This window comes from Musca domestica, unplaced genomic scaffold, assembly GCF_030504385.1.
Source record: "Musca domestica strain aabys unplaced genomic scaffold, Musca_domestica.polishedcontigs.V.1.1 44, whole genome shotgun sequence".
Classification (NCBI taxonomy): Eukaryota; Metazoa; Arthropoda; class Insecta; order Diptera; family Muscidae; genus Musca; species Musca domestica.
Window position 1 is genome coordinate 260,818 of NW_026712334.1, and position 12,889 is coordinate 273,706.

Below are 12,889 nucleotides of genomic sequence, written 5' to 3' on the forward strand. Positions count from 1 at the left end.
TGCTGTTAGTTGTTGTGGTGCATTTTACGTCTTAATATAATCAAATGGTCATCCAAAATGCCAGTACTCTTCCCTGTGCTTAGCTATCTTCTCAGGCGTGTCGATTGACTTCAATTGTGTGATCAGGAAACTTTTTCTGTTTTTGGTTCATTTGAACGATCATCTCTCGTCATTGCGATCGTCTCCAAAAGCAAGACGCCCCTCTGTATCGCCAAATTCAGAGTCATCTAAATGATTTGCTTATCTACGATATTTGGCAATATTCGTCAACGAAATCAGCATAAAAAAGCGATAAGTTCGCCTTTTTGGGTATTTTGGATATCGCCTGTAAGTTATTTTCAGCGTTTCGGTAGAATTTAAATTTTTGTTTTTTTTTACACAAAAGTAGTGGTCCATTCTACCCGCTGTCCTAAATTTTAACTTTATGCGAGATTTCGTGACCTTTGGTTTCTATTTGTGACCTTTATACCGGCTGCAAAATCAGGAAAAATTTTAGTTGTTGGTCCATTTAAACTCAAAATATATTGCGGACATCTTTGAAAACAATATCCCTAGCCATTCTGAGCCTAAAAATACCCTTATGACAATTTTCGTGAGGATTGGCCGATACTTGCAATATGTTTATAATAACCCCAACCTGTGTTGTAAGGTGAAAAAATATTACAAAATGTACACTTGAATATTATAAGTCAAATTGAAAACATCGCATGCGATAAAATATATGAAAAAAAAAATGAAAAGATGTCACAAAATACTACAAAATCTATATTAACATTATTATTGACATCATTTTAAGCGATTTTTTTAGATTTTATACTTTTATATCAAGAGGGTATAAATTGACAAAATTAGTCAAAATCGGCCCAGCCATTCTCGAGATATAAGCATTCTAACTAACATCCCCTTCCTTTGTATACATACATTGCATATATTTCGCTATATATAACCCATATATTTACTATCGGCATCTACGTAACGGTCAGTATTAACCTGTCCGTCCATTTGTGATTTCGCCGGGATTAAAAATATTCGCTATTTAATGGAAAATTTGACTTTTATTTAACACAAATGTTGTGGCCTATTTCACCCACTAAATATTACCCGATGACCATCAAAATTGGAAGGCTTTCGCCCAGCCCTAAGCTCTAGCCCCATGCTAACTTCCGCTTTGATTGGTCTATAATTGTGACCTGTAGAGCAACTGCAAACTCAGGAATTTTTCAGTTTTTGGTCCATTTGAACCCCTAGGGTTCTATTCTGACCCTAGGCCCACCTCCATTCTAAATTTCGTGAAGATCCGGCCATAATTGCGACCTGTAGAGTGATTACAAATTAACATGGACAGACGGCGAGATAGGAAGACATAGGCGAAATAGGAAGATCCGTATATACTTTCCTATGTGAGAAACCAATATTTCGTGGTGTTGCATAATTTTTGGCCCTTACACCACTTAGTGGTAAGGGTATTATGTATTTATTAGTAACAGGGAAAAGGATGCGAGATAGACCCATAATTACCTCTGAGGATATTCATAGAATAACTTTCTACGTATATTTATATATGTCAGTTCGTCCGTCCATCCATGTATTCTTGTGAACAGGTAGCATTTATTACCCGATTGAGATGAAATCTTGCAAACAATATTTGTTTGGCACAACGACGAACCCTATTGAAATTGGTGATAGTCAGATCAGATTTAGGTATAGGTCCCACATATCTTCAACCGATTTCGGGTTAATTGTGCACCAAATGGCCAATATTAGTCCAAAGTTTTGGCATATCTAACCGAATTCAGTCTAGAAGCAAGTGCATCAAAATTGATGAAAATCGGTTCAGATATAGCTATAGCTCACATATAAATGTTTCATCTGATTTGGTATTTAAGTCCCTCATATTCGTAATATGCTTTCGATAACAATGATATTTCAATATATATCAAGATCGGTTCAGATTTGTATATAGCTCCCATATATATCTTCAACCGATTTCGGGTTAATTGTGCACCAAATGGCCAATATCTGTCCTAAAGCCTTGAATTTCGGTACATCTGACCGAATTTAGTTTAGAAGCAAGTATATCAAATTTAGAGAAAATCGGTTAATATATAGCTATAGCTCCCATATATCAGTTTCATCCGATTTGGTATTTTAGTCCCCCACATTCGGAATATGCATCCGAATACAAGAATACAAAACATCATTCATCAGATATCAGATACAGCCCAGAAATACCTCTGCGAAGTTGTATCAAGATCGGTTCAGATTTGGATATGGCTGCCACGTATATCTTCAACCGATTTCAGGTTAGTTGTGAACCAAATGACCAACATCAGTCCAAATGACCTGAATTTTGGCTCATCCGATCGAATTCAATCTGGAAGAAAATACATCAAATTTGGTGAAAATCGGTGCAGATATAGCTATAGCTCCCATACATATGTTTCATTCGATTTGGTGTTTCGGTCCCTCACATTCCTAATATGTATCCGACAACAATGATATTTGTTACTAGATATCTTATAGAGCTTGGAAGCACCTTTGCCAAATTTTATCATGATCGACTAAGATTTGGATATAACTCCCATATATATATACTTAATCCGATTTCAGGTTTATTGTGCAAATAATGGCTAATATCTGCCCAAATGGAGTGAATTTCGGGACGTCCGTTTCCATTTGGCGGAACTCGTAGTAAAAATCGATTAAGAATCGGATATGCCTCCCATGCATTAGTTCCCTCTGAAACCAAACTATAACTGCTCTAAAGCCAAATGTGGATAAGTGGTATAATCTACTTCAAATAAATTCTTTTGTTACGGGAGCTCTACTAAATATGCATAGTGGGTATCATATAGTCGACCACGTCCGGCTTTTGACTTTTCCTTACTGTTCAGTACTCAAAATACTCTTTATCTCAATCCCTCTCAACCACAGGCATCAACAGTGACATCCATTTCAAACTTCTGGATTCCCATCATCCGATACCCAATTTAGTACCACTTAGTACTTTTCGAACACTTATAGCACACAATTCGAAAAATACCGCCATGTCTCAATTCCGGATACCAACATAGATCTCAATATCAAATTTCAGGATTCCAGCCCCAATACCAAATTGTATCAAATATAGTAAAATTTAGTACTTTTTGCCTTTTTATGACAAGCATACCACTAAAAGCGACGCCAATACTAAATTTCAAAATTACAACTTCATTCGTTCACCCTAAATCAAACTTTTCAAAATTTAGTATCATTTAGTACAGTTGGCACACTTAGTACATATATCCAAAACCTTTTCGTATATCAAGCTGACTTTTCAACCTTAATTCTTAAACCAAATTTCAAATTTTTCATAGGTTCACATAATACCAAATTTTACCAATTTAGAAGTTTAGTACCATTTTATAACTTTTTGTAACTCTAAAGTTTTCCAAATTTCCGAAAACTGTTTGGTATATCTATCCTGCACTCCATCAGTGATTCTCATTTCCAATTTATAGTTCCGTTTGTCAAATACAAACTATTTAATTTTTGTGGAAACTGGCCTTATGAACCATTTGAGGCGCAGTGCCAGTCAACATTTGCATAAAATTTTCTTCAGATATTAAATTTCTTACCCGTACTATCAATTCAATTAAATATTTCATACATTTTACTACATTTTATGTTCACCCAATACCAAATGACTTTTAAATCCTCCACATATTATATTAATTTTATTATTCTGTTTTTAACTCCTCGAAATACTCTTGTTTGACCCTGAAATCAGCTTAAAATTATAAATCGACTTAGCGATATCCGGCAGTCTGACTCTTTCGAGCGAATTGGGATGGAAGGCTAAAATTTTACACATACAGGATGAGATGAAAAAACTGAACCAACTTTAGACTGTTGTCATTTCTAAGCCACTTGTCCGACAGCTATTCAAATTGTTCCAGTGACAGCTCATTATATTTTTTACAAGCGTACAAAAGCATTTTGGTGAGAATTTTCCAGAAAACAAGTTATTCGTGATGGAATTCAAGCGTGATAGCGTGATTTCTTTATATTTGGCTGACTATCGTGACTATCGTTAGAGCACTCCAGCATTTAAATGTGAATAAATCTTTTGTGTCTCGTACCATCGCTCGTTACCGTGATACTGGTAGCGTAGCCCTGGTTCGAAAAGTAAAAAAACTACTCGATCGAAACCCGCGTCACAGTGGCCGAAAATGTCTCTTGAGCTGAACATATCGCAATATTCCATTCGGCAAATATTGAAAAATGAGCTCGGAGTAAAGCAATTGAAATTCCAAAAAGTGCAAGAACTTACACCGTAACAGAAAGAAAATAGACTCAAAAGAGCGAAAGAGTTGCTTCGCTTGGCCGAAAGTGGTGAACTGCCGAATTTGGATTTCTTCAATAAGAAAACATGCGTTGTCCAGCAGTTTGTATACAAACAAAATAATCGTGTTTACTTGCCAAAGAAGTCAGCTGAAAATGTGCACCTTCGGTTGGCCACCAGAACTCAAGCGTCGGCCATGGTGATGGTGTGGGCCGCCACAACAGCCGATGGTCGCTCTCCGCATAAGAATAAATGCCTAATATTATCCAGAAAATATTATGGGAGCACGTAAACATTTTGGCCGCAGACCTTGACATTATAACAGGACTCAGCACCATCGCACTCAGCACGCGCCACACAAGAATGGTTACAAAATGAGGTTCCTCGTTTCATTTCCAGCTCACAATGGCCACCAAAATCTCCGGATACCAATCCGTTTTACTATTGTATCTGGAGTATTTTGGAAAGCAAGGTTGGCACTAAAAAATACCTCAAGCAAGCGCTTCGCCGGGAATGGCAAAATTACCGCAGATCAACATTAGGGCAACGTGTGACTTGTGATTCGAACAAATCTAAACTTATTCTAAAATTTGATGCTATTTCCACATTTTTTGCTTTCATTCAATAAAATTTAAAAAATTAAAGAAACAGTTTTTTTATCTCACCCTGTAAGTCCATATGTTGGTCCACGTTTTTCTCTAGCCCCTATATAACGGTACAACCCAATATTCGGTATTCTTTGTTTTTAAAAAAATTTGTCTAAAATTAATTCATAGATTTCTTAGTGGCTTCTTTATACCACCTTGGAAAGGAGGGTATATTAACTTTGTCATTCCGTTTTTAACATCCCTAAATATTCGTCGTAGACCCCATAAAGTATATATATTCATAATCAGCATAAAATTCTTAGTCGATTTAACGATGTCCGTCTGTCTCTCTGCCCGTCCCTCTGTCTGTTGAAATCACGATACTGCCCACATTATTCGACGTAGAGCGTCAAAATTTAGCAGAATACTTTGTATTGTGTCTAGGACGGTTGGTATTGAAAATGATATATCCGTCCACGTTTTTTTATACCCTCCACCAAAAAAGTATGGAGGGTATATTAAGTTCGTCATTCCGTTTGTAACTCATCGAAATAATCATTTTAGACCCAACAAAGTATATATATTCTTGATCAGCGTAAAATTCTAAGACGATTAAGCCCTGTCCGTCCGTCTATCCGTCTGTTGTAATCACGCTACAGTCTAAACGAATTACGATATAAAGCTAAACTTTTGCACAGATCCCTCTTTTGTCTGCAGGCAGCTCAAGTTCGAAGATGGGCTATATCGGTCCACGATATCGTATAGTCCCCATATAACGGCACCCCCACGGTATTCGGTATTTTGATGATTTTAGCCACATTTTTCAATGGAATTGTCTGAAATTCCACAAAAGGAGTCCCTTGTGGGCATTTTACCCCCTCAAAAAGAATTGTATATATATGTCCACGATATCGTATATCCCCCATATAACTGTACCCCCCGATATTCGGTATTTTGATTATGTTAGCCACATTTCTCAATGGAATTGTCTTAAAATCCACACAAGTAGTTCCTTGTGGGTATTTTATACCTCGGCAGAGAATTATCTATATAGGTCCACAATAATGGAATTGTCTTAAAATCTTAAATCTTAAAATCCATCGTATAGCCCTCATATAACGGTACTCCCGATATTCGGTATTTTGATGTTTTTAGCCATAGTTTTCAACGGAATGGTCACAAGGGGTTCTTTGTACACAAGGGGTTCTTTGTCAGCACTTTACCCCCCGACAGAGAATTCTCTATATAGGTTAACGATAACATATAGCTCCCATATAACGATACCCCGCGATATTCGGTATTTTGATGATTTTAGCCACATTACAATCCACACAAGGAGTTCCTTGTGAGTACTTTACACGCAGACATAGATTTGTCTTTATAGGTCCACAATATCGTATATCCTCCCATATCGGCACCTTCCTATATTAGATATGTTAAAGATTTTAAAAGAATTTTTAATGGATTTTATTATTTTTTTTTTTAATTTTCTAATTCGTTCCAAATGGTGGAGGGTATTCAAAGTTCGGCCCGGCCGAACTTACTGTTTTTATACTTGTTTTGGTATAGCCCCCCTATAATGGTACCTCCCGATATGCGGTATGATGGTTTTGTCACATTTTTTCGCGGATTTGTCTAAAAATTTATATTTTTGTGTGGGTTTTAGCTTCGTTGCCGTAATATTGTATGTCTAGGTTCATGTTTTTGTATATCCCAACACTGCGTACCTCCCGATATTCAATATTTTTATGATTTTGCGACATTTTCCCACGAATATGTCTAAAAATTGGTATTTGTGGGACACAATGGGTTCTATGTTTCCTTTACCGTAAGGTGGAGCGTATTAAAAGTTTGGCCCGTCCGAACTTAATGTTTTTTACTCGTTTTGGCTCTTGTTGACCTATTTAATGGGTCCAGTTTCTAAATTCAATAAATAACAATTTATCCGTTCTACATTTCAACATGAGTTTCACAATGTAAGAAATTAACGAATTTTCTATTTTTATTTCGAAATGTACAATTAAAATGTATAAATAACAAATTTTAGAGGTTGTTGCCTTTCAAAATTTATTATTTTAGTAATTAAAATTAAAATTTGTAAAATATTTCGTGTCAGTGCAATTTTGTTCAAATCTACATGTAATACAAATAAACGTTTTTCATTTAAATTAGTTGTAAGAACATGGCGAACAATGATTTTTCATTCATTGTCATATATAGATGGGAATGAATATAAATTTTGGTTTGAAAATAAAAACACTTTGAAAACTAGAAAAAAGTAACAAAATATAAAAACATTTTTTTTTTTTCAATGACTCATTGAAAATATTTTGGCCAAACTGTTGGCATTTTCATTGCTTATCTTTTTCACTTTTAATCCACATCATTTATATGTTGTGTGGGTTATGTGCGAATGATTTTTGTTGTACAATTTTTCAAATTTGTGTTTACCGAGTTTTGTGTTTTTCCCGATTTGTTTTGGAAATTAAAAAACAAATCATGTCGCGCCGGCAAATGAGTCATTCATATGGGTGGGATATTTCATTAAGTGGATATGTAATAATTCATGTGAACATGAAACAAAGCATATCAGTTTTGATATTTTGTTGGGGAATTTTCAGATTCCGTGAATTTGCCATTTTTCCAATGAATCGTTTTAATATTATTAATTCAATATTAAAATCACCTAAATATTTATTGGGTGAAGAATTTCAAATAATTGTTGCTGAATATGGGGTACCTGTTAATCAATGATTTAAAGATAACATTTTTCTGATACTCTCTGCCACTGATGAACAATTAAAAAGCGTTGACAGGGCCGAAGTTTTAATACCATCAAAAAATATACAAAAAACGAATGTTTCGAGATTTAATATTAAATTAAAAAAGGAAGGAAAAGTCAAAATTCGGGCGGGCCGACTATATGATACCAAATATGCATACTTAGTAGAGCTCCCGTAACAAAAGAATGCATTTCAACATTTGGCCTTAGAGCAGTGCTTTGTTCCAGAACCTGCAAGAATCTACTAGTTTTGCAATTTTTCTCGATATCATAAAGGAAAAATCGGTTATGAAAACAAAAATTTTAACATTCTTGCAGTTCTGGAACAGACCAATAGTTTGCTATAGAATGCATATTATCACTTGGAACATTATATTAAAAAAATATATCGGGACCGACTTGCACAAAATGAAAACGTACGTCCGAAATTCACTCCATTTGATATTAGCTATTATTTGCACAGTAAACACCAAATCGGATGAAATATATGTATGGGAGCTATAGCTACATCTGAAGCGATTTTCTCCGAATTCGATGTACTTGCTTCTAGACTGAATTCGGTCTGATGTACCAAAGTTCAGAACTTTTGGACTGATATTGGTCATTTGGTGGGCAAGAAACACGAAATCGGTTGAAGATATGTATGGGACCTATATTCAAATCGGAACCGATCTTGATAACATTTGACAGATGCATTTCTGGTCTATATCTGATAACTGGTACCAAATATCATTGTTGTCGAATGCATATTACGAATGTGAGGGACTAAAACGCCAAATAAGATGAAACATATATATCTGAGCTATATCTGGATCTGATTCAATTATCACCAATTTTAATAGGGTTCGTCCTGGGGCCAAATAAATGTTGTTTGCAAAATTTAATATCAATCGGATAAAAAATGCTACCTGCATTTTGTTGATAAGAATGCATGGACGGACTGACATGCATAAATCGACTCATGAATATCCTCAAAAGTAAGTATGGGTCTATCTCGCTTCCTTCTCCATGTTACAAACAAATGCACAAAGACATAATACCCTGCCACAAAAGATTGGTCGCAAAACAAACTTAAATACCGAATTTATCACGTTTCCGCAAAAAATGTGACTAAACTCATTAGAATATCGAATATCGGGATGTACCGTTAAGTAAAAGAAAAAGACTATGAAATTCCAATTCAATCGGTACCTCCCTATTTTTCGTAATTTGATGTTCTTAGTGAGATTATTCCCCGCAATATTTTCGAAAGTCGAAAGAAAGTTGGCTACTCAGGTCCAGCTTTTCGTTTAACTACCTACATTCGGAATTTTACTCATTTCGACGACATTATTTACCGAAATTGTTTCAAATTTTAAATGTATTTGTACTTCGTAATGGGTAAAAGCAAGAAAATTACCTATGCAGGTCCAGATCTTCGAATAGCTCCATATACTCGATATTTTTTTGATTTCAGAGAAATTATTCAGCGGACTAATTTCAAATTTCGTATTTGAAGTTAATAATGCGTGCTACAGTCTATGGCAGAAAATCTAATTCGATATTTTTAAGAATTTAACAAAGTTTTTAACGGATTTTTTGTTGAAAATTTCTTAATTCTTTTCAAGTCCTGCAAAATTTGTATCTTGGCTTTAAATCGAAACCAGTAGGCCATGCAAAACTTCGTAGCTATATTTACGCAGAGTGTCATGTTAATGGATATTCAAAACAATATTTGAAAATCAGGCCAGAGATGTTGCTATTATGGTTTTTTAACACAAAATTATTGTCTATTTCCCCAGCTAAATATTATCCGATGACAATCCAAATGGTAGGCTTCAGCGCTGTCTCAAACTCTAACCTCATAAAAAATCCCAGGTTTTTTGTCCTTAATTGAGAAGTTCGGCGACTAGAAAATCTAGACAATTTTTTTTTTGGGTTTTTGGCCCATTTTTAAAATACTCTTCACAACAATAGATATTTGGCGCCAACTATCAAATACATTTGCTAAATTTTATAGAGATTCGTTCAAATTTGGATATAGCTCCCATATATATCTTCTCCCGATTTCACATTTCAGCTCAATACGATTTCAGCTCAAATACGATGGATGTGGATGAATAACCCGCATTCAAAAACTATCATATTTGGTATGCTTTAATTCTCATAAATTCCCAATAAAAACGTTTATTTGTTTTATGTAGCTCTACTATACATATATGCAAAATGGTGTAGGGTTTCATAAAGTCGGTCCAGCCAGACTCTGGCCTTTCTTTACTGGTTATTAGCATATTTTTATGCCATTTTTTTTTTTTTTTTTTTTTTGATTTTATTCTTTTTTTGGCATTGATTGCAATTTTCAAAATTCGTCCAGCCTTTTTTGAGTAATAAGCGGTCTTACTAAACCCGCTTCTTCGATACAAGAGATTGTACATATTTTGGATGTCAGAATCAATGTAACTGTCAGAAGTGACCTTTACATGTATTTGTGATTTCGCTGGAAAATTTGCGTTGTTTAATGGAAATGTTTGTATTTTTAACAGAAAAATTATGATATAGTTCACCCGCTAAATATAATTCGATGACCATCCAAATCAAATTGGTAGGTTTCTGCCCAGGTCTTAACTCGAGCCAATGCAAAATTTGTACAATTGTAACCTCTAGAGCAACTGCAAAATCAGAATTTTTTCAGTTATTCGTATTTTGTGAAAGGTAGCAGAAGAAGTGGTCCGATCTACCCCATCTTCACCCCAGAGATTGCATTAGTAAATATATTGCGATGTACCAGTTTGAAAATAATCGGATGCTTATTTTGCATTTTATGAGGGTTATGGATATTAAAAATTTGGATCCTATCTTCATAAATTATATGGACCTGGTAAAAATCTTGAGATATGCGAAATTTGAAGATAATTGGACACTTCCACTTCCAAATGTTGTGATTATCAAAATGTGAAACCTTTGTTGATGAGATACCTGAAGGAGTGGATCGATCGCAGCTAGTTTACACCCAATAAAATTTTTACCATATTCCAAATTTTAACGAAACCTGGTACTTCCTTCGCTCGCTCTCTCTCTCTCTCTCTCTGAAATATTCACTTTTTTGCCAGAAGGGGAATGAGTGGACTTCGAACTTGCTCTAAATTTTACAATATGTTAGGATGTGCGAAGTTTGGGCCACATCGGGTACCCCTTTCGAGATTTATTGTGCGCTACAGCCGGGCAGACAGAGAAATATTTTTACATAACAAATGATATATATCCTCTGAAGCCATATGACAGAGGGTACATTTATTCAAATTTTTAAAGACATCTCTTCATGCGATTTTTTAGAAATTTTATTCTTTTCTGTCAATAGTGGGTTCCGAATCGATGCGAATTTCTTCAATCAAGTAAGCCGTTCTTTCTTTTTCTTTCATTTATATAAAGATCTACGGACTTTTCTTAAACCAAATTGGTAACACAATTGTCTAACTCTTAGTTTTTGAAATTTTTTGGACAGTCGGATGGATGGTCAGCCCTAAATTGGCCTAAAATGTGATCCTATGCAGAAATACCAAAAGCAACAATATCCCCATCTCGTTTCGTTCAAAAAACAGGAACTTAAAAAAATATATAGAGGAAGAAAATGTTCTCCAATATAAATGTTTTGTTCTACAAAAGTGCCAATTAAATTCCATGTCTCTTCGAATTGCAAAACACCAAAATATGATAGCTCCAATGTGTTGTTGATATATTTCGGCAATTGTTTACCCTGAACCTATCCAATGTGTTTTCAATGAACTTTTTATGTGTTTTGCCTTGACCAAAATTTTTTAAATTAATTACACAGAGCCTCATAGAGGCTATTTGCTGTTTTGGAAAATCCACTTGCTGTATGCCATATGTTTTCTTTTTGTGGGGCGTGTTCGATCGACCACACAACAATTCCCTCAAATTTTGGTTTTTTTGGTGGAAAAATTTTCACAACTCGGATGGTGTTAGACACAATGTTAAATGTCAAATTATCATCTATAATGTGATATTTTTTAATTTACACCTAATAAATTGATATGAAATATGGTCGACAATGACAAGATGTGAGTGTGTATGTGTATGTATTTCTATGAAAAGTGTATGCCCCATTACCATGATGATTGAGGAAAGAGCCATCTTTATGACAGATCGAGGTCATTGTCATGACATGAAAATGTCGTTCCTAATAAAAGTGTTATTAACATGAAAAATAAATATGTTACATATAAAACCAAATCAAAGGTTGTTTTTAAGAATCCAAAATTATGTTTTTCATGACCATATATACTTATTTCGGAAGAAAATCTTTTCAACTTTACCCTTCACGTTGTTGTCGCTTTCATGCCATACGTTCTGAAATAATCTGAGTTGTCTTATAAGATGAAGATCGCAAACTCTTATGCCAACTTAAACTTCATAGACAATTTAAAGAAAAGAACTTTACACTTTTTTTTTGAATGGTAATCAGACAATATTTAGCGGATAAAATGAACCATAACTTTTATGTCAAAATATACGAAAATTCCCACTAAACCGCGAATATGTTTATACCCTCCACCAAAAAAGTATGGAGGGTATATTAAGTTCGTCATTCCGTTTGTAACTCATCGAAATAATCATTTTAGACCCAACAAAGTATATATATTCTTGATCAGCGTAAAATTCTAAGACGATTTAGCCCTGTCCGTCCGTCTGTCCGTCTGTTGTAATCACGCTACAGTCTAAACGAATTAAGATAGGAAGCTAAAATTTTGCACAGATCTCTCTTTTGTCTGCAGGCAGGTCAAGTTCGAAGATGGGCTATATCGGTCGATAGCCGATATTCGGTATTTTGATGATTTTAGCCACATTTTTCAATGGAATTGTCTGTAAGTAATTTATTGTGGGTACTTTATACCTCGGCAGAAAATTATCTATATAGGTCCACAATATCGTATAGCCTCCATATAACGGTACGCCCCGGTATTCGGCATTTTGATGATTTTAGCCACATTTTTCAACGGAATTGTCTGAAATTCCACAAAAGCTGTCCCTTGTGGGCATTTTACCCCCCTTAAACAAGAATTGTCTATATAGGTTCACGATATCGTATATCCCCCATATAACTGTACCCCCCGATATTCGGTATTTTGATTATGTTAGCCACATTTTTCAATGGAATTCTCTTAAAATCCACACCAGTAGTTCCTTGTGAGTACTTTA